Source organism: Watersipora subatra, chromosome 11 (genome assembly GCF_963576615.1).
Source record: "Watersipora subatra chromosome 11, tzWatSuba1.1, whole genome shotgun sequence".
Classification (NCBI taxonomy): Eukaryota; Metazoa; Bryozoa; class Gymnolaemata; order Cheilostomatida; family Watersiporidae; genus Watersipora; species Watersipora subatra.
The window spans coordinates 12,718,202-12,737,833 of NC_088718.1; the positions used below are offsets into that span (position 1 = coordinate 12,718,202).

Below are 19,632 nucleotides of genomic sequence, written 5' to 3' on the forward strand. Positions count from 1 at the left end.
CCGCAAAGATAAAAACTGATGGAGCAACCTTAGCTACGCGCTGGCCCGCGCTCATCACCGAACTTAGTTGCCGTCGTAACGTAGATTCCACGTTCCGGTTTGTAATTCGTTTCGAAACTTTTTGACACAATTTACCTTTTAGACTTTTACGCATCCGCGAGTACGGTTTTGTTTCATCACGACCGAAGACGATCGCTCGAGTTTACATTACGAGAATGCGTATTTTGCGGCGAAAGGCCGAGTCGAGTTTCGTTTAGTTATTTATTTTAGCTTTTAGGTAAACTCGTAACGCCGACATACGAGTTGCGCAATTAAAAGGAAATCTTAACGCGAGTTTCTTGAGCTATTACGCCGCGCAAAATGAAAACGAATCGAAATTATATCCTCTTTAAAATACACGGGTAGCAGCGGCGCATGGCTGGTGAAGATGAGGAGATTGAAGCTAGCCGGATAGCATCAAGTACTAATAATATTCATATTATCCAGTTTCGGCTAAAACCTTTGAATGGAAATGATTTTTTATTTTATATCAAAAGATAGAGCAAATTAAAAGACTTTTAAATGGAAATGATTTTTTATTTTATATCAAAAGATAGAGCGAATTAAAAGACTTTTAAATGGAAATGATTTTTTATTTTATATCAAAAGATAGAGCGAATTAAAAGACTTTTAAATGGAAATGATTTTTTGTTTTAAATCAAGAGATAGAGCGAATTAAAAGACTTTTAAATGGAAATGATTTTTTATTTTACATCAAGAGATAGAGCGAGTTAAAAGACTTTCAAGCGGAAATGATTTTTTATTTTACATCAAGAGATAGAGCGAATTAAAAGACTTTCAAGCGGAAATGATTTTTTATTCTATATCAAGAGATAGAGTGAATTAAAGAAGCTTGAAAATTCTAAATTAGTATAATTTTGATAAAAACTAAAGGTCTACAGCACCCGGTATTCCCAGGCGGTCACCCATCCAAGTACTAACCGGGCTCGACGTTGCTTAGCTTCAGTGATCGGACGAGAACTGGCGTTTTCAACGTGATATGGCCGTAGACATTTAGTAAGCTTCAACAGACGCTAATGAGAAACGTGGCAATAATCAGCGAACGCCCATTGGACAATATAGTCACGGCTTGGTGAGCATTATTATAACTCTGCGTTAATAGCGTGTCTCGAAGAGCGCATCAGTGTCTACGGCCATATCACGTTGAAAACGCCAGTTCTCGTCCGATCACTGAAGCTAAGCAACGTCGAGCCCGGTTAGTACTTGGATGGGTGACCGCCTGGGAATACCGGGTGCTGTAGACTTTTTATTTATTTTTACATCTTGCTATCTTCATCGCGATCTTCGCGCTATCTTCATCTACATGTACATGTACATGTACATGTTCATGAGCATGAACATGTACTACGTATGCGTTATATATATATACATATACTATGTACTATGTACTATGTACTATGTACTACGTACGTGTAGTGTGTAACAGTATATATAACTTTGCTGCTGCATTTCCGCGTCAAAACCCTTCTGGCAAGCGTGATCAATTAAAGCGCGACACTTTTTGTAGTCGAAGGATGTACTCTACTCGTGTATAACGAAAACTGTTGCAGCGTCCGATCTCAACATAAAAATAACATATTCTCACTTTTAATCCGAAGAAATCTCTTTTAAAGGAAGTTTGTTACTTTTTCTCGACATAAAGTGACGCGCTATCGTAGATCTTATTAGTTTACCGGCTATCTAATGTCTACGCGTGTAAAGACAGGTGAGTAGTAAGCGCCGTTCTTTGGCTTGTTCTTCTCATCTACGAGTTCGAAAGAAAACAGCCCTACATAGAAAGCTTTTACTTACGCGAACAGGTGTGTTAAAAAGATGTTCACGTCGAACCAAATAAAGCGATGCTTTAGAAATGGTGTAATAGCCTCCAAACGAGTACGCTCGCGTTCGACCGCCGCGCGAGTAGCTTCAACTCCTAACGAAACAATCGTAGTACGTCTACTATATACACGTGTAAATTAGGATTCGTTTGCTCTCTCAACATCTGAAAGAGCGGTTAATCGCCCTGCAACGAAACATTCATGCGTACCATGTAAACTAGGATTCGTTCGCTCTCTCAATATTTGAAAGAGCGGTCAATCGCGCTGCCGGTTATTCGTCCAGCTCGCTCATTAGCTATGAAAAGCTATCGAGTTACTTCGAACGCATAGCTTAAAACTTTGCCATTGCGTAACGAATATTCCCGGCTCAAACGAATCGTTGATATTGTGCAAATTAGGAGTCGTGTGTACTCTCATACTTCGACGGCGTAGTTGTTCGCGCTCGATAATATTCGACTCGTTCACTCATTGGCTAAACGCATAGCGTTCAAGATCTCGCCGATTCGTACGAAGGTTGCAGGCTCGTTACCGCCGCTTCACGCGCTTTAGATTATTTCGTCAGCATTTTGAAAACTACGGTAAATATTTTCCTTTTAAATAATTATAATCGCATGGAAATGACCTTACGCGAAAGTAGGCTTTTCGCTAGAGATAATTCCGCAAAGATAAAAACTGATGGAGCAACCTTAGCTACGCGCTGGCCCGCGCTCATCACCGAACTTAGTTGCCGTCGTAACGTAGATTCCACGTTCCGGTTTGTAATTCGTTTCGAAACTTTTTGACACAATTTACCTTTTAGACTTTTACGCATCCGCGAGTACGGTTTTGTTTCATCACGACCGAAGACGATCGCTCGAGTTTACATTACGAGAATGCGTATTTTGCGGCGAAAGGCCGAGTCGAGTTTCGTTTAGTTATTTATTTTAGCTTTTAGGTAAACTCGTAACGCCGACATACGAGTTGCGCAATTAAAAGGAAATCTTAACGCGAGTTTCTTGAGCTATTACGCCGCGCAAAATGAAAACGAATCGAAATTATATCCTCTTTAAAATACACGGGTAGCAGCGGCGCATGGCTGGTGAAGATGAGGAGATTGAAGCTAGCCGGATAGCATCAAGTACTAATAATATTCATATTATCCAGTTTCGGCTAAAACCTTTGAATGGAAATGATTTTTTATTTTATATCAAAAGATAGAGCGAATTAAAAGACTTTTAAATGGAAATGATTTTTTATTTTATATCAAAAGATAGAGCGAATTAAAAGACTTTTAAATGGAAATGATTTTTTGTTTTAAATCAAGAGATAGAGCGAATTAAAAGACTTTTAAATGGAAATGATTTTTTATTTTACATCAAGAGATAGAGCGAGTTAAAAGACTTTCAAGCGGAAATGATTTTTTATTTTACATCAAGAGATAGAGCGAATTAAAAGACTTTCAAGCGGAAATGATTTTTTATTCTATATCAAGAGATAGAGTGAATTAAAGAAGCTTGAAAATTCTAAATTAGTATAATTTTGATAAAAACTAAAGGTCTACAGCACCCGGTATTCCCAGGCGGTCACCCATCCAAGTACTAACCGGGCTCGACGTTGCTTAGCTTCAGTGATCGGACGAGAACTGGCGTTTTCAACGTGATATGGCCGTAGACATTTAGTAAGCTTCAACAGACGCTAATGAGAAACGTGGCAATAATCAGCGAACGCCCATTGGACAATATAGTCACGGCTTGGTGAGCATTATTATAACTCTGCGTTAATAGCGTGTCTCGAAGAGCGCATCAGTGTCTACGGCCATATCACGTTGAAAACGCCAGTTCTCGTCCGATCACTGAAGCTAAGCAACGTCGAGCCCGGTTAGTACTTGGATGGGTGACCGCCTGGGAATACCGGGTGCTGTAGACTTTTTATTTATTTTTACATCTTGCTATCTTCATCGCGATCTTCGCGCTATCTTCATCTACATGTACATGTACATGTACATGTTCATGTACATGAACATGTACTACGTATGCGTTATATATATATACATATACTATGTACTATGTACTATGTACTATGTTCTACGTACGTGTAGTGTGTAACAGTATATATAACTTTGCTGCTGCATTTCCGCGTCAAAACCCTTCTGGCAAGCGTGATCAATTAAAGCGCGACACTTTTTGTAGTCGAAGGATGTACTCTACTCGTGTATAACGAAAACTGTTGCAGCGTCCGATCTCAACATAAAAATAACATATTCTCACTTTTAATCCGAAGAAATCTCTTTTAAAGGAAGTTTGTTACTTTTTCTCGACATAAAGTGACGCGCTATCGTAGATCTTATTAGTTTACCGGCTATCTAATGTCTACGCGTGTAAAGACAGGTGAGTAGTAAGCGCCGTTCTTTGGCTTGTTCTTCTCATCTACGAGTTCGAAAGAAAACAGCCCTACATAGCAAGCTTTTACTTACGCGAACAGGTGTGTTAAAAAGATGTTCACGTCGAACCAAATAAAGCGATGCTTTAGAAATGGTGTAATAGCCTCCAAACGAGTACGCTCGCGTTCGACCGCCGCGCGAGTAGCTTCAACTCCTAACGAAACAATCGTAGTACGTCTACTATATACACGTGTAAATTAGGATTCGTTTGCTCTCTCAACATCTGAAAGAGCGGTTAATCGCGCTGCAACGAAACATTCATGCGTACCATGTAAACTAGGATTCGTTCGCTCTCTCAATATTTGAAAGAGCGGTCAATCGCGCTGCCGGTTATTCGTCCAGCTCGCTCATTAGCTATGAAAAGCTATCGAGTTACTTCGAACGCATAGCTTAAAACTTTGCCATTGCGTAACGAATATTCCCGGCTCAAACGAATCGTTGATATTGTGCAAATTAGGAGTCGTGTGTACTCTCATACTTCGACGGCGTAGTTGTTCGCGCTCGATAATATTCGACTCGTTCACTCATTGGCTAAACGCATAGCGTTCAAGATCTCGCCGATTCGTACGAAGGTTGCAGGCTCGTTACCGCCGCTTCACGCGCTTTAGATTATTTCGTCAGCATTTTGAAAACTACGGTAAATATTTTCCTTTTAAATAATTATAATCGCGTGGAAATGACCTTACGCGAAAGTAGGCTTTTCGCTAGAGATAATTCCGCCAAGATAAAAACTGATGGAGCAACCTTAGCTACGCGCTGGCCCGCGCTCATCACCGAACTTAGTTGCCGTCGTAACGTAGATTCCACGTTCCGGTTTGTAATTCGTTTCGAAACTTTTTGACACAATTTACCTTTTAGACTTTTACGCATCCGCGAGTACGGTTTTGTTTCATCACGACCGAAGACGATCGCTCGAGTTTACATTACGAGAATGCGTATTTTGCGGCGAAAGGCCGAGTCGAGTTTCGTTTAGTTATTTATTTTAGCTTTTAGGTAAACTCGTAACGCCGACATACGAGTTGCGCAATTAAAATGAAATCTTAACGCGAGTTTCTTGAGCTATTACGCCGCGCAAAATGAAAACGAATCGAAATTATATCCTCTTTAAAATACACGGGTAGCAGCGGCGCATGGCTGGTGAAGATGAGGAGATTGAAGCTAGCCGGATAGCATCAAGTACTAATAATATTCATATTATCCAGTTTCGGCTAAAACCTTTGAATGGAAATGATTTTTTATTTTATATCAAAAGATAGAGCGAATTAAAAGACTTTTAAATGGAAATGATTTTTTATTTTATATCAAAAGATAGAGCGAATTAAAAGACTTTTAAATGGAAATGATTTTTTATTTTATATCAAAAGATAGAGCGAATTAAAAGACTTTTAAATGGAAATGATTTTTTGTTTTAAATCAAGAGATAGAGCGAATTAAAAGACTTTTAAATGGAAATGATTTTTTATTTTACATCAAGAGATAGAGCGAGTTAAAAGACTTTCAAGCGGAAATGATTTTTTATTTTACATCAAGAGATAGAGCGAATTAAAAGACTTTCAAGCGGAAATGATTTTTTATTCTATATCAAGAGATAGAGTGAATTAAAGAAGCTTGAAAATTCTAAATTAGTATAATTTTGATAAAAACTAAAGGTCTACAGCACCCGGTATTCCCAGGCGGTCACCCATCCAAGTACTAACCGGGCTCGACGTTGCTTAGCTTCAGTGATCGGACGAGAACTGGCGTTTTCAACGTGATATGGCCGTAGACATTTAGTAAGCTTCAACAGACGCTAATGAGAAACGTGGCAATAATCAGCGAACGCCCATTGGACAATATAGTCACGGCTTGGTGAGCATTATTATAACTCTGCGTTAATAGCGTGTCTCGAAGAGCGCATCAGTGTCTACGGCCATATCACGTTGAAAACGCCAGTTCTCGTCCGATCACTGAAGCTAAGCAACGTCGAGCCCGGTTAGTACTTGGATGGGTGACCGCCTGGGAATACCGGGTGCTGTAGACTTTTTATTTATTTTTACATCTTGCTATCTTCATCGCGATCTTCGCGCTATCTTCATCTACATGTACATGTACATGTTCATGAGCATGAACATGTACTACGTATGCGTTATATATATATACATATACTATGTACTATGTACTATGTACTATGTACTACGTACGTGTAGTGTGTAACAGTATATATAACTTTGCTGCTGCATTTCCGCGTCAAAACCCTTCTGGCAAGCGTGATCAATTAAAGCGCGACACTTTTTGTAGTCGAAGGATGTACTCTACTCGTGTATAACGAAAACTGTTGCAGCGTCCGATCTCAACATAAAAATAACATATTCTCACTTTTAATCCGAAGAAATCTCTTTTAAAGGAAGTTTGTTACTTTTTCTCGACATAAAGTGACGCGCTATCGTAGATCTTATTAGTTTACCGGCTATCTAATGTCTACGCGTGTAAAGACAGGTGAGTAGTAAGCGCCGTTCTTTGGCTTGTTCTTCTCATCTACGAGTTCGAAAGAAAACAGCCCTACATAGAAAGCTTTTACTTACGCGAACAGGTGTGTTAAAAAGATGTTCACGTCGAACCAAATAAAGCGATGCTTTAGAAATGGTGTAATAGCCTCCAAACGAGTACGCTCGCGTTCGACCGCCGCGCGAGTAGCTTCAACTCCTAACGAAACAATCGTAGTACGTCTACTATATACACGTGTAAATTAGGATTCGTTTGCTCTCTCAACATCTGAAAGAGCGGTTAATCGCGCTGCAACGAAACATTCATGCGTACCATGTAAACTAGGATTCGTTCGCTCTCTCAATATTTGAAAGAGCGGTCAATCGCGCTGCCGGTTATTCGTCCAGCTCGCTCATTAGCTATGAAAAGCTATCGAGTTACTTCGAACGCATAGCTTAAAACTTTGCCATTGCGTAACGAATATTCCCGGCTCAAACGAATCGTTGATATTGTGCAAATTAGGAGTCGTGTGTACTCTCATACTTCGACGGCGTAGTTGTTCGCGCTCGATAATATTCGACTCGTTCACTCATTGGCTAAACGCATAGCGTTCAAGATCTCGCCGATTCGTACGAAGGTTGCAGGCTCGTTACCGCCGCTTCACGCGCTTTAGATTATTTCGTCAGCATTTTGAAAACTACGGTAAATATTTTCCTTTTAAATAATTATAATCGCGTGGAAATGACCTTACGCGAAAGTAGGCTTTTCGCTAGAGATAATTCCGCCAAGATAAAAACTGATGGAGCAACCTTAGCTACGCGCTGGCCCGCGCTCATCACCGAACTTAGTTGCCGTCGTAACGTAGATTCCACGTTCCGGTTTGTAATTCGTTTCGAAACTTTTTGACACAATTTACCTTTTAGACTTTTACGCATCCGCGAGTACGGTTTTGTTTCATCACGACCGAAGACGATCGCTCGAGTTTACATTACGAGAATGCGTATTTTGCGGCGAAAGGCCGAGTCGAGTTTCGTTTAGTTATTTATTTTAGCTTTTAGGTAAACTCGTAACGCCGACATACGAGTTGCGCAATTAAAATGAAATCTTAACGCGAGTTTCTTGAGCTATTACGCCGCGCAAAATGAAAACGAATCGAAATTATATCCTCTTTAAAATACACGGGTAGCAGCGGCGCATGGCTGGTGAAGATGAGGAGATTGAAGCTAGCCGGATAGCATCAAGTACTAATAATATTCATATTATCCAGTTTCGGCTAAAACCTTTGAATGGAAATGATTTTTTATTTTATATCAAAAGATAGAGCGAATTAAAAGACTTTTAAATGGAAATGATTTTTTATTTTATATCAAAAGATAGAGCGAATTAAAAGACTTCTAAATGGAAATGATTTTTTATTTTATATCAAAAGATAGAGCGAATTAAAAGACTTTTAAATGGAAATGATTTTTTGTTTTAAATCAAGAGATAGAGCGAATTAAAAGACTTTTAAATGGAAATGATTTTTTATTTTACATCAAGAGATAGAGCGAGTTAAAAGACTTTCAAGCGGAAATGATTTTTTATTTTACATCAAGAGATAGAGCGAATTAAAAGACTTTCAAGCGGAAATGATTTTTTATTCTATATCAAGAGATAGAGTGAATTAAAGAAGCTTGAAAATTCTAAATTAGTATAATTTTGATAAAAACTAAAGGTCTACAGCACCCGGTATTCCCAGGCGGTCACCCATCCAAGTACTAACCGGGCTCGACGTTGCTTAGCTTCAGTGATCGGACGAGAACTGGCGTTTTCAACGTGATATGGCCGTAGACATTTAGTAAGCTTCAACAGACGCTAATGAGAAACGTGGCAATAATCAGCGAACGCCCATTGGACAATATAGTCACGGCTTGGTGAGCATTATTATAACTCTGCGTTAATAGCGTGTCTCGAAGAGCGCATCAGTGTCTACGGCCATATCACGTTGAAAACGCCAGTTCTCGTCCGATCACTGAAGCTAAGCAACGTCGAGCCCGGTTAGTACTTGGATGGGTGACCGCCTGGGAATACCGGGTGCTGTAGACTTTTTATTTATTTTTACATCTTGCTATCTTCATCGCGATCTTCGCGCTATCTTCATCTACATGTACATGTACATGTTCATGAGCATGAACATGTACTACGTATGCGTTATATATATATACATATACTATGTACTATGTACTATGTACTATGTACTACGTACGTGTAGTGTGTAACAGTATATATAACTTTGCTGCTGCATTTCCGCGTCAAAACCCTTCTGGCAAGCGTGATCAATTAAAGCGCGACACTTTTTGTAGTCGAAGGATGTACTCTACTCGTGTATAACGAAAACTGTTGCAGCGTCCGATCTCAACATAAAAATAACATATTCTCACTTTTAATCCGAAGAAATCTCTTTTAAAGGAAGTTTGTTACTTTTTCTCGACATAAAGTGACGCGCTATCGTAGATCTTATTAGTTTACCGGCTATCTAATGTCTACGCGTGTAAAGACAGGTGAGTAGTAAGCGCCGTTCTTTGGCTTGTTCTTCTCATCTACGAGTTCGAAAGAAAACAGCCCTACATAGAAAGCTTTTACTTACGCGAACAGGTGTGTTAAAAAGATGTTCACGTCGAACCAAATAAAGCGATGCTTTAGAAATGGTGTAATAGCCTCCAAACGAGTACGCTCGCGTTCGACCGCCGCGCGAGTAGCTTCAACTCCTAACGAAACAATCGTAGTACGTCTACTATATACACGTGTAAATTAGGATTCGTTTGCTCTCTCAACATCTGAAAGAGCGGTTAATCGCGCTGCAACGAAACATTCATGCGTACCATGTAAACTAGGATTCGTTCGCTCTCTCAATATTTGAAAGAGCGGTCAATCGCGCTGCCGGTTATTCGTCCAGCTCGCTCATTAGCTATGAAAAGCTATCGAGTTACTTCGAACGCATAGCTTAAAACTTTGCCATTGCGTAACGAATATTCCCGGCTCAAACGAATCGTTGATATTGTGCAAATTAGGAGTCGTGTGTACTCTCATACTTCGACGGCGTAGTTGTTCGCGCTCGATAATATTCGACTCGTTCACTCATTGGCTAAACGCATAGCGTTCAAGATCTCGCCGATTCGTACGAAGGTTGCAGGCTCGTTACCGCCGCTTCACGCGCTTTAGATTATTTCGTCAGCATTTTGAAAACTACGGTAAATATTTTCCTTTTAAATAATTATAATCGCGTGGAAATGACCTTACGCGAAAGTAGGCTTTTCGCTAGAGATAATTCCGCAAAGATAAAAACTGATGGAGCAACCTTAGCTACGCGCTGGCCCGCGCTCATCACCGAACTTAGTTGCCGTCGTAACGTAGATTCCACGTTCCGGTTTGTAATTCGTTTCGAAACTTTTTGACACAATTTACCTTTTAGACTTTTACGCATCCGCGAGTACGGTTTTGTTTCATCACGACCGAAGACGATCGCTCGAGTTTACATTACGAGAATGCGTATTTTGCGGCGAAAGGCCGAGTCGAGTTTCGTTTAGTTATTTATTTTAGCTTTTAGGTAAACTCGTAACGCCGACATACGAGTTGCGCAATTAAAAGGAAATCTTAACGCGAGTTTCTTGAGCTATTACGCCGCGCAAAATGAAAACGAATCGAAATTATATCCTCTTTAAAATACACGGGTAGCAGCGGCGCATGGCTGGTGAAGATGAGGAGATTGAAGCTAGCCGGATAGCATCAAGTACTAATAATATTCATATTATCCAGTTTCGGCTAAAACCTTTGAATGGAAATGATTTTTTATTTTATATCAAAAGATAGAGCGAATTAAAAGACTTTTAAATGGAAATGATTTTTTATTTTATATCAAAAGATAGAGCGAATTAAAAGACTTTTAAATGGAAATGATTTTTTATTTTATATCAAAAGATAGAGCGAATTTAAAGACTTTTAAATGGAAATGATTTTTTGTTTTAAATCAAGAGATAGAGCGAATTAAAAGACTTTTAAATGGAAATGATTTTTTATTTTACATCAAGAGATAGAGCGAATTAAAAGACTTTCAAGCGGAAATGATTTTTTATTTTACATCAAGAGATAGAGCGAATTAAAAGACTTTCAAGCGGAAATGATTTTTTATTCTATATCAAGAGATAGAGTGAATTAAAGAAGCTTGAAAATTCTAAATTAGTATAATTTTGATAAAAACTGAAGGTCTACAGCACCCGGTATTCCCAGGCGGTCACCCATCCAAGTACTAACCGGGCTCGACGTTGCTTAGCTTCAGTGATCGGACGAGAACTGGCGTTTTCAACGTGATATGGCCGTAGACATTTAGTAAGCTTCAACAGACGCTAATGAGAAACGTGGCAATAATCAGCGAACGCCCATTGGACAATATAGTCACGGCTTGGTGAGCATTATTATAACTCTGCGTTAATAGCGTGTCTCGAAGAGCGCATCAGTGTCTACGGCCATATCACGTTGAAAACGCCAGTTCTCGTCCGATCACTGAAGCTAAGCAACGTCGAGCCCGGTTAGTACTTGGATGGGTGACCGCCTGGGAATACCGGGTGCTGTAGACTTTTTATTTATTTTTACATCTTGCTATCTTCATCGCGATCTTCGCGCTATCTTCATCTACATGTACATGTACATGTTCATGAGCATGAACATGTACTACGTATGCGTTATATATATATACATATACTATGTACTATGTACTATGTACTACGTACGTGTAGTGTGTAACAGTATATATAACTTTGCTGCTGCATTTCCGCGTCAAAACCCTTCTGGCAAGCGTGATCAATTAAAGCGCGACACTTTTTGTAGTCGAAGGATGTACTCTACTCGTGTATAACGAAAACTGTTGCAGCGTCCGATCTCAACATAAAAATAACATATTCTCACTTTTAATCCGAAGAAATCTCTTTTAAAGGAAGTTTGTTACTTTTTCTCGGCATAAAGTGACGCGCTATCGTAGATCTTATTAGTTTACCGGCTATCTAATGTCTACGCGTGTAAAGACAGGTGAGTAGTAAGCGCCGTTCTTTGGCTTGTTCTTCTCATCTACGAGTTCGAAAGAAAACAGCCCTACATAGAAAGCTTTTACTTACGCGAACAGGTGTGTTAAAAAGATGTTCACGTCGAACCAAATAAAGCGATGCTTTAGAAATGGTGTAATAGCCTCCAAACGAGTACGCTCGCGTTCGACCGCCGCGCGAGTAGCTTCAACTCCTAACGAAACAATCGTAGTACGTCTACTATATACACGTGTAAATTAGGATTCGTTTGCTCTCTCAACATCTGAAAGAGCGGTTAATCGCGCTGCAACGAAACATTCATGCGTACCATGTAAACTAGGATTCATTCGCTCTCTCAATATTTGAAAGAGCGGTCAATCGCGCTGCCGGTTATTCGTCCAGCTCGCTCATTAGCTATGAAAAGCTATCGAGTTACTTCGAACGCATAGCTTAAAACTTTGCCATTGCGTAACGAATATTCCCGGCTCAAACGAATCGTTGATATTGTGCAAATTAGGAGTCGTGTGTACTCTCATACTTCGACGGCGTAGTTGTTCGCGCTCGATAATATTCGACTCGTTCACTCATTGGCTAAACGCATAGCGTTCAAGATCTCGCCGATTCGTACGAAGGTTGCAGGCTCGTTACCGCCGCTTCACGCGCTTTAGATTATTTCGTCAGCATTTTGAAAACTACGGTAAATATTTTCCTTTTAAATAATTATAATCGCGTGGAAATGACCTTACGCGAAAGTAGGCTTTTCGCTAGAGATAATTCCGCAAAGATAAAAACTGATGGAGCAACCTTAGCTACGCGCTGGCCCGCGCTCATCACCGAACTTAGTTGCCGTCGTAACGTAGATTCCACGTTCCGGTTTGTAATTCGTTTCGAAACTTTTTGACACAATTTACCTTTTAGACTTTTACGCATCCGCGAGTACGGTTTTGTTTCATCACGACCGAAGACGATCGCTCGAGTTTACATTACGAGAATGCGTATTTTGCGGCGAAAGGCCGAGTCGAGTTTCATTTAGTTATTTATTTTAGCTTTTAGGTAAACTCGTAACGCCGACATACGAGTTGCGCAATTAAAAGGAAATCTTAACGCGAGTTTCTTGAGCTATTACGCCGCGCAAAATGAAAACGAATCGAAATTATATCCTCTTTAAAATACACGGGTAGCAGCGGCGCATGGCTGGTGAAGATGAGGAGATTGAAGCTAGCCGGATAGCATCAAGTACTAATAATATTCATATTATCCAGTTTCGGCTAAAACCTTTGAATGGAAATGATTTTTTATTTTATATCAAAAGATAGAGCGAATTAAAAGACTTTTAAATGGAAATGATTTTTTATTTTATATCAAAAGATAGAGCGAATTAAAAGACTTTTAAATGGAAATGATTTTTTATTTTATATCAAAAGATAGAGCGAATTAAAAGACTTTTAAATGGAAATGATTTTTTGTTTTAAATCAAGAGATAGAGCGAATTAAAAGACTTTTAAATGGAAATGATTTTTTATTTTACATCAAGAGATAGAGCGAATTAAAAGACTTTCAAGCGGAAATGATTTTTTATTTTACATCAAGAGATAGAGCGAATTAAAAGACTTTCAAGCGGAAATGATTTTTTATTCTATATCAAGAGATAGAGTGAATTAAAGAAGCTTGAAAATTCTAAATTAGTATAATTTTGATAAAAACTAAAGGTCTACAGCACCCGGTATTCCCAGGCGGTCACCCATCCAAGTACTAACCGGGCTCGACGTTGCTTAGCTTCAGTGATCGGACGAGAACTGGCGTTTTCAACGTGATATGGCCGTAGACATTTAGTAAGCTTCAACAGACGCTAATGAGAAACGTGGCAATAATCAGCGAACGCCCATTGGACAATATAGTCACGGCTTGGTGAGCATTATTATAACTCTGCGTTAATAGCGTGTCTCGAAGAGCGCATCAGTGTCTACGGCCATATCACGTTGAAAACGCCAGTTCTCGTCCGATCACTGAAGCTAAGCAACGTCGAGCCCGGTTAGTACTTGGATGGGTGACCGCCTGGGAATACCGGGTGCTGTAGACTTTTTATTTATTTTTACATCTTGCTATCTTCATCGCGATCTTCGCGCTATCTTCATCTACATGTACATGTACATGTTCATGTACATGAACATGTACTACGTATGCGTTATATATATATACATATACTATGTACTATGTACTATGTACTATGTACTACGTACGTGTAGTGTGTAACAGTATATATAACTTTGCTGCTGCATTTCCGCGTCAAAACCCTTCTGGCAAGCGTGATCAATTAAAGCGCGACACTTTTTGTAGTCGAAGGATGTACTCTACTCGTGTATAACGAAAACTGTTGCAGCGTCCGATCTCAACATAAAAATAACATATTCTCACTTTTAATCCGAAGAAATCTCTTTTAAAGGAAGTTTGTTACTTTTTCTCGACATAAAGTGACGCGCTATCGTAGATCTTATTAGTTTACCGGCTATCTAATGTCTACGCGTGTAAAGACAGGTGAGTAGTAAGCGCCGTTCTTTGGCTTGTTCTTCTCATCTACGAGTTCGAAAGAAAACAGCCCTACATAGAAAGCTTTTACTTACGCGAACAGGTGTGTTAAAAAGATGTTCACGTCGAACCAAATAAAGCGATGCTTTAGAAATGGTGTAATAGCCTCCAAACGAGTACGCTCGCGTTCGACCGCCGCGCGAGTAGCTTCAACTCCTAACGAAACAATCGTAGTACGTCTACTATATACACGTGTAAATTAGGATTCGTTTGCTCTCTCAACATCTGAAAGAGCGGTTAATCGCGCTGCAACGAAACATTCATGCGTACCATGTAAACTAGGATTCGTTCGCTCTCTCAATATTTGAAAGAGCGGTCAATCGCGCTGCCGGTTATTCGTCCAGCTCGCTCATTAGCTATGAAAAGCTATCGAGTTACTTCGAACGTATAGCTTAAAACTTTGCCATTGCGTAACGAATATTCCCGGCTCAAACGAATCGTTGATATTGTGCAAATTAGGAGTCGTGTGTACTCTCATACTTCGACGGCGTGGTTGTTCGCGCTCGATAATATTCGACTCGTTCACTCATTGGCTAAACGCATAGCGTTCAAGATCTCGCCGATTCGTACGAAGGTTGCAGGCTCGTTACCGCCGCTTCACGCGCTTTAGATTATTTCGTCAGCATTTTGAAAACTACGGTAAATATTTTCCTTTTAAATAATTATAATCGCGTGGAAATGACCTTACGCGAAAGTAGGCTTTTCGCTAGAGATAATTCCGCAAAGATAAAAACTGATGGAGCAACCTTAGCTACGCGCTGGCCCGCGCTCATCACCGAACTTAGTTGCCGTCGTAACGTAGATTCCACGTTCCGGTTTGTAAATCGTTTCGAAACTTTTTGACACAATTTACCTTTTAGACTTTTACGCATCCGCGAGTACGGTTTTGTTTCATCACGATCGAAGACGATCGCTCGAGTTTACATTACGAGAATGCGTATTTTGCGGCGAAAGGCCGAGTCGAGTTTCGTTTAGTTATTTATTTTAGCTTTTAGGTAAACTCGTAACGCCGACATACGAGTTGCGCAATTAAAAGGAAATCTTAACGCGAGTTTCTTGAGCTATTACGCCGCGCAAAATGAAAACGAATCGAAATTATATCCTCTTTAAAATACACGGGTAGCAGCGGCGCATGGCTGGTGAAGATGAGGAGATTGAAGCTAGCCGGATAGCATCAAGTACTAATAATATTCATATTATCCAGTTTCGGCTAAAACCTTTGAATGGAAATGATTTTTTATTTTATATCAAAAGATAGAGCGAATTAAAAGACTTTTAAATGGAAATGATTTTTTATTTTATATCAAAAGATAGAGCGAATTAAAAGACTTTTAAATGGAAATGATTTTTTATTTTATATCAAAAGATAGAGCGAATTAAAAGACTTTTAAATGGAAATGATTTTTTGTTTTAAATCAAGAGATAGAGCGAATTAAAAGACTTTTAAATGGAAATGATTTTTTATTTTACATCAAGAGATAGAGCGAATTAAAAGACTTTCAAGCGGAAATGATTTTTTATTTTACATCAAGAGATAGAGCGAATTAAAAGACTTTCAAGCGGAAATGATTTTTTATTCTATATCAAGAGATAGAGTGAATTAAAGAAGCTTGAAAATTCTAAATTAGTATAATTTTGATAAAAACTAAAGGTCTACAGCACCCGGTATTCCCAGGCGGTCACCCATCCAAGTACTAACCGGGCTCGACGTTGCTTAGCTTCAGTGATCGGACGAGAACTGGCGTTTTCAACGTGATATGGCCGTAGACATTTAGTAAGCTTCAACAGACGCTAATGAGAAACGTGGCAATAATCAGCGAACGCCCATTGGACAATATAGTCACGGCTTGGTGAGCATTATTATAACTCTGCGTTAATAACGTGTCTCGAAGAGCGCTTCAGTGTCTACGGCCATATCACGTTGAAAACGCCAGTTCTCGTCCGATCACTGAAGCTAAGCAACGTCGAGCCCGGTTAGTACTTGGATGGGTGACCGCCTGGGAATACCGGGTGCTGTAGACTTTTTATTTATTTTTACATCTTGCTATCTTCATCGCGATCTTCGCGCTATCTTCATCTACATGTACATGTACATGTACATGTACATGTACATGTTCATGTACATGAACATGTACTACGTATGCGTTATATATATATACATATACTATGTACTATGTACTATGTACTATGTACTACGTACGTGTAGTGTGTAACAGTATATATAACTTTGCTGCTGCATTTCCGCGTCAAAACCCTTCTGGCAAGCGTGATCAATTAAAGCGCGACACTTTTTGTAGTCGAAGGATGTACTCTACTCGTGTATAACGAAAACTGTTGCAGCGTCCGATCTCAACATAAAAATAACATATTCTCACTTTTAATCCGAAGAAATCTCTTTTAAAGGAAGTTTGTTACTTTTTCTCGACATAAAGTGACGCGCTATCGTAGATCTTATTAGTTTACCGGCTATCTAATGTCTACGCGTGTAAAGACAGGTGAGTAGTAAGCGCCGTTCTTTGGCTTGTTCTTCTCATCTACGAGTTCGAAAGAAAACAGCCCTACATAGAAAGCTTTTACTTACGCGAACAGGTGTGTTAAAAAGATGTTCACGTCGAACCAAATAAAGCGATGCTTTAGAAATGGTGTAATAGCCTCCAAACGAGTACGCTCGCGTTCGACCGCCGCGCGAGTAGCTTCAACTCCTAACGAAACAATCGTAGTACGTCTACTATATACACGTGTAAATTAGGATTCGTTTGCTCTCTCAACATCTGAAAGAGCGGTTAATCGCGCTGCAACGAAACATTCATGCGTACCATGTAAACTAGGATTCGTTCGCTCTCTCAATATTTGAAAGAGCGGTCAATCGCGCTGCCGGTTATTCGTCCAGCTCGCTCATTAGCTATGAAAAGCTATCGAGTTACTTCGAACGTATAGCTTAAAACTTTGCCATTGCGTAACGAATATTCCCGGCTCAAACGAATCGTTGATATTGTGCAAATTAGGAGTCGTGTGTACTCTCATACTTCGACGGCGTGGTTGTTCGCGCTCGATAATATTCGACTCGTTCACTCATTGGCTAAACGCATAGCGTTCAAGATCTCGCCGATTCGTACGAAGGTTGCAGGCTCGTTACCGCCGCTTCACGCGCTTTAGATTATTTCGTCAGCATTTTGAAAACTACGGTAAATATTTTCCTTTTAAATAATTATAATTGCGTGGAAATGACCTTACGCGAAAGTAGGCTTTTCGCTAGAGATAGTTCCGCAAAGATAAAAACTGATGGAGCAACCTTAGCTACGCGCTGGCCCGCGCTCATCACCGAACTTAGTTGCCGTCGTAACGTAGATTCCACGTTCCGGTTTGTAAATCGTTTCGAAACTTTTTGACACAATTTACCTTTTAGACTTTTACGCATCCGCGAGTACGGTTTTGTTTCATCACGATCGAAGACGATCGCTCGAGTTTACATTACGAGAATGCGTATTTTGCGGCGAAAGGTCGAGTCGAGTTTCGTTTAGTTATTTATTTTAGCTTTTAGGTAAACTCGTAACGCCGACATACGAGTTGCGCAATTAAAAGGAAATCTTAACGCGAGTTTCTTGAGCTATTACGCCGCGCAAAATGAAAACGAATCGAAATTATATCCTCTTTAAAATACACGGGTAGCAGCGGCGCATGGCTGGTGAAGATGAGGAGATTGAAGCTAGCCGGATAGCATCAAGTACTAATAATATTCATATTATCCAGTTTCGGCTAAAACCTTTGAATGGAAATGATTTTTTATTTTATATCAAAAGATAGAGCGAATTAAAAGACTTTTAAATGGAAATGATTTTTTATTTTATATCAAAAGATAGAGCGAATTAAAAGACTTTTAAATGGAAATGATTTTTTATTTTATATCAAAAGATAGAGCGAATTAAAAGACTTTTAAATGGAAATGATTTTTTGTTTTAAATCAAGAGATAGAGCGAATTAAAAGACTTTTAAATAGAAATGATTTTTTATTTTACATCAAGAGATAGAGCGAATTAAAAGACTTTCAAGCGGAAATGATTTTTTATTTTACATCAAGAGATAGAGCGAATTAAAAGACTTTCAAGCGGAAATGATTTTTTATTTTACATCAAGAGATAGAGCGAATTAAAAGACTTTCAAGCGGAAATGATTTTTTATTCTATATCAAGAGATAGAGTGAATTAAAGAAGCTTGAAAATTCTAAATTAGTATAATTTTGATAAAAACTGAAGGTCTACAGCACCCGGTATTCCCAGGCGGTCACCCATCCAAGTACTAACCGGGCTCGACGTTGCTTAGCTTCAGTGATCGGACGAGAACTGGCGTTTTCAACGTGATATGGCCGTAGACATTTAGTAAGCTTCAACAGACGCTAATGAGAAACGTGGCAATAATCAGCGAACGCCCATTGGACAATATAGTCACGGCTTGGTGAGCATTATTATAACTCTGCGTTAATAGCGTGTCTCGAAGAGCGCATCAGTGTCTACGGCCATATCACGTTGAAAACGCCAGTTCTCGTCCGATCACTGAAGCTAAGCAACGTCGAGCCCGGTTAGTACTTGGATGGGTGACCGCCTGGGAATACCGGGTGCTGTAGACTTTTTATTTATTTTTACATCTTGCTATCTTCATCGCGATCTTCGCGCTATCTTCATCTACATGTACATGTACATGTTCATGAGCATGAACATGTACTACGTATGCGTTATATATATATACATATACTATGTACTATGTACTATGTACTACGTACGTGTAGTGTGTAACAGTATATATAACTTTGCTGCTGCATTTCCGCGTCAAAACCCTTCTGGCAAGCGTGATCAATTAAAGCGCGACACTTTTTGTAGTCGAAGGATGTACTCTACTCGTGTATAACGAAAACTGTTGCAGCGTCCGATCTCAACATAAAAATAACATATTCTCACTTTTAATCCGAAGAAATCTCTTTTAAAGGAAGTTTGTTACTTTTTCTCGACATAAAGTGACGCGCTATCGTAGATCTTATTAGTTTACCGGCTATCTAATGTCTACGCGTGTAAAGACAGGTGAGTAGTAAGCGCCGTTCTTTGGCTTGTTCTTCTCATCTACGAGTTCGAAAGAAAACAGCCCTACATAGAAAGCTTTTACTTACGCGAACAGGTGTGTTAAAAAGATGTTCACGTCGAACCAAATAAAGCGATGCTTTAGAAATGGTGTAATAGCCTCC

General features: G+C 39.5%; 16 non-coding genes across 16 annotated transcripts; 8 read left to right on the forward strand and 8 right to left on the reverse strand.

Annotated features, from left to right (window-relative positions):
* Positions 1-932: 932 nt before the first annotated feature.
* On the reverse strand, positions 933-1,051 carry LOC137409375 (5S ribosomal RNA). Its single transcript, XR_010980598.1, has one exon. It is a non-coding gene; the product is annotated as a 5S ribosomal RNA (ribosomal RNA).
* Positions 1,052-1,185: 134 nt separating this feature from the next.
* On the forward strand, positions 1,186-1,304 carry LOC137408916 (5S ribosomal RNA). The gene has a single exon (XR_010980168.1). It is a non-coding gene; the product is annotated as a 5S ribosomal RNA (ribosomal RNA).
* A 2,106-nt stretch (positions 1,305-3,410) lies between these two features.
* On the reverse strand, positions 3,411-3,529 carry LOC137409376 (5S ribosomal RNA). Its single transcript, XR_010980599.1, has one exon. It is a non-coding gene; the product is annotated as a 5S ribosomal RNA (ribosomal RNA).
* A 134-nt stretch (positions 3,530-3,663) lies between these two features.
* On the forward strand, positions 3,664-3,782 carry LOC137408917 (5S ribosomal RNA). Its single transcript, XR_010980169.1, has one exon. It is a non-coding gene; the product is annotated as a 5S ribosomal RNA (ribosomal RNA).
* Positions 3,783-5,944: 2,162 nt separating this feature from the next.
* Positions 5,945-6,063, reverse strand: LOC137409377 (5S ribosomal RNA). Its single transcript, XR_010980600.1, has one exon. It is a non-coding gene; the product is annotated as a 5S ribosomal RNA (ribosomal RNA).
* A 134-nt stretch (positions 6,064-6,197) lies between these two features.
* LOC137408919 (5S ribosomal RNA) lies at positions 6,198-6,316 on the forward strand. The gene has a single exon (XR_010980170.1). It is a non-coding gene; the product is annotated as a 5S ribosomal RNA (ribosomal RNA).
* Positions 6,317-8,472: 2,156 nt separating this feature from the next.
* On the reverse strand, positions 8,473-8,591 carry LOC137409378 (5S ribosomal RNA). The gene has a single exon (XR_010980601.1). It is a non-coding gene; the product is annotated as a 5S ribosomal RNA (ribosomal RNA).
* Positions 8,592-8,725: 134 nt separating this feature from the next.
* Positions 8,726-8,844, forward strand: LOC137408920 (5S ribosomal RNA). The gene has a single exon (XR_010980171.1). It is a non-coding gene; the product is annotated as a 5S ribosomal RNA (ribosomal RNA).
* A 2,156-nt stretch (positions 8,845-11,000) lies between these two features.
* On the reverse strand, positions 11,001-11,119 carry LOC137409380 (5S ribosomal RNA). The gene has a single exon (XR_010980603.1). It is a non-coding gene; the product is annotated as a 5S ribosomal RNA (ribosomal RNA).
* Positions 11,120-11,253: 134 nt separating this feature from the next.
* Positions 11,254-11,372, forward strand: LOC137408921 (5S ribosomal RNA). Its single transcript, XR_010980172.1, has one exon. It is a non-coding gene; the product is annotated as a 5S ribosomal RNA (ribosomal RNA).
* Positions 11,373-13,521: 2,149 nt separating this feature from the next.
* Positions 13,522-13,640, reverse strand: LOC137409381 (5S ribosomal RNA). Its single transcript, XR_010980604.1, has one exon. It is a non-coding gene; the product is annotated as a 5S ribosomal RNA (ribosomal RNA).
* A 134-nt stretch (positions 13,641-13,774) lies between these two features.
* LOC137408923 (5S ribosomal RNA) lies at positions 13,775-13,893 on the forward strand. The gene has a single exon (XR_010980174.1). It is a non-coding gene; the product is annotated as a 5S ribosomal RNA (ribosomal RNA).
* Positions 13,894-16,049: 2,156 nt separating this feature from the next.
* Positions 16,050-16,168, reverse strand: LOC137409382 (5S ribosomal RNA). Its single transcript, XR_010980605.1, has one exon. It is a non-coding gene; the product is annotated as a 5S ribosomal RNA (ribosomal RNA).
* Positions 16,169-16,302: 134 nt separating this feature from the next.
* LOC137408924 (5S ribosomal RNA) lies at positions 16,303-16,421 on the forward strand. The gene has a single exon (XR_010980175.1). It is a non-coding gene; the product is annotated as a 5S ribosomal RNA (ribosomal RNA).
* A 2,230-nt stretch (positions 16,422-18,651) lies between these two features.
* Positions 18,652-18,770, reverse strand: LOC137409383 (5S ribosomal RNA). Its single transcript, XR_010980606.1, has one exon. It is a non-coding gene; the product is annotated as a 5S ribosomal RNA (ribosomal RNA).
* A 134-nt stretch (positions 18,771-18,904) lies between these two features.
* LOC137408925 (5S ribosomal RNA) lies at positions 18,905-19,023 on the forward strand. Its single transcript, XR_010980176.1, has one exon. It is a non-coding gene; the product is annotated as a 5S ribosomal RNA (ribosomal RNA).
* The last annotated feature ends 609 nt before the right edge of the window (positions 19,024-19,632 follow it).